This window comes from Mandrillus leucophaeus, unplaced genomic scaffold (genome assembly GCF_000951045.1).
Source record: "Mandrillus leucophaeus isolate KB7577 unplaced genomic scaffold, Mleu.le_1.0 Scaffold2022, whole genome shotgun sequence".
In the NCBI taxonomy this organism is placed as follows: Eukaryota; Metazoa; Chordata; class Mammalia; order Primates; family Cercopithecidae; genus Mandrillus; species Mandrillus leucophaeus.
In genome coordinates this window covers 10028-11336 of record NW_012102058.1, presented here as the reverse complement: position 1 = coordinate 11336, position 1309 = coordinate 10028, and the positions used below count along the sequence as shown (strand labels likewise).

General features: G+C 37.8%; 1 protein-coding gene across 1 annotated transcript in view; it reads left to right on the top strand.

Annotated features, from left to right (window-relative positions):
- Positions 1-1309, top strand: part of BTNL3 (butyrophilin-like 3) — a gene marked incomplete at its 3' end in the record, with an annotated part of 17734 nt that overhangs the window by 7456 nt on the left and 8969 nt on the right. The window lies entirely within an intron of this gene.

Genomic DNA, 1309 nt, shown 5'->3' with positions numbered 1-1309 from the left:
CTCATGAAAAATCTGCTGTCATTGGTTTATATATAATGCATCATTTATCTCTGATTGCTTTCAAGATAGTTTTATTTATTTTCAGAAATTTAATTATGATCTATCAAGGCATGCGTTTCTTTGCACTTCTCCTATTTGGTTTGCTCTCAGCTTCTTGAAAGGACTTTCACCTCATTTGATTAGATCGGCCATCATTTCTTTAAATACTCTTTCAGCTCTCTCTCTTTCACCTCTCCTTCTGGGACTATGATGATATAAATGCTGATATTTTGTTAGTGTCTCATAGGTCCTGGAGGATCTGTTTTTCCTCTTTAGAAAAAATCTTTTCCTCTCTCTTCACGCTGGTTAAGTTTCATTGTTGTATCCTGGAGTTCAATAATTTTGTTTTCTGTCATCTCCTCTCTAGTATTGAAGCTACCCAGTTAGTTTTTGTTTTTGTATTTCTTTCTGTTATATAACTTCCAATTTGTTTTTTATAACATCTATGTTTTTTGTGAGTTTTAATTTTTTTGAGATAATTCATAATTGCTTTTTGAAACACTTTAATAATAGCTATTCATGTTGGTCTTGGCAATCACATGATTGTCTATTTTCATTCAAGTTAATATTTAATTGGTTCTTGGTGTGATGGGTAATTTTTAGTTGAAATCTAAGTGGTTTAGTTATTGTAAGACACTCTAGACCCTATGTAAAGCTTCTGTTTTGCAGGCAGTCACCATGTTTAGATTTATGACTCAGGTCCTAGTCTATTTTTGGTGGTTGTGGCTCCAAATACAATTTAATTTGCAGAGACTTTACTGTATTATTTTGGTCTGCTTTGCTTATCTGATGTCCCTGGAGATTCTGATCATCTTTTCTAGTACCGACTGTGGCAGTAAAAGGTGTTTCCCCATGTTGCTCCCCAGTGTTTCTTGTGAGAGAGGTGATCATCTGGCATAGTGGGACAAAGAACTCTTCCCCTGGCCTCCAGTCAATGGGGCTCATGGTCAATTCTTTTGCCAGCACCACTTTGCATATCATGTATTTTCAGCCATTTAGGGGTGGAAAGATTCCCGTTGGGCCACCTACTTCTGCTGGAGGTGGGAGTGGGGGAGTGGTCATAGGATGCTCAGCTGCTGTGGTTTTTCTCTAGTCCTGGGGTCCCTAGTCAGTCCTCCTTAGTCTTTCCACTTTTCACAATGCACCTATGCTTGCCTCATTTCCAGGGTTTATACTTTTACTTAGAGGAAGGAGCAAGGAAGATAAGTCTACATCATCTTACTTGAGCCCCCTTCCTTGGTGCTTACACCATCATCATTCTTTCATTAAT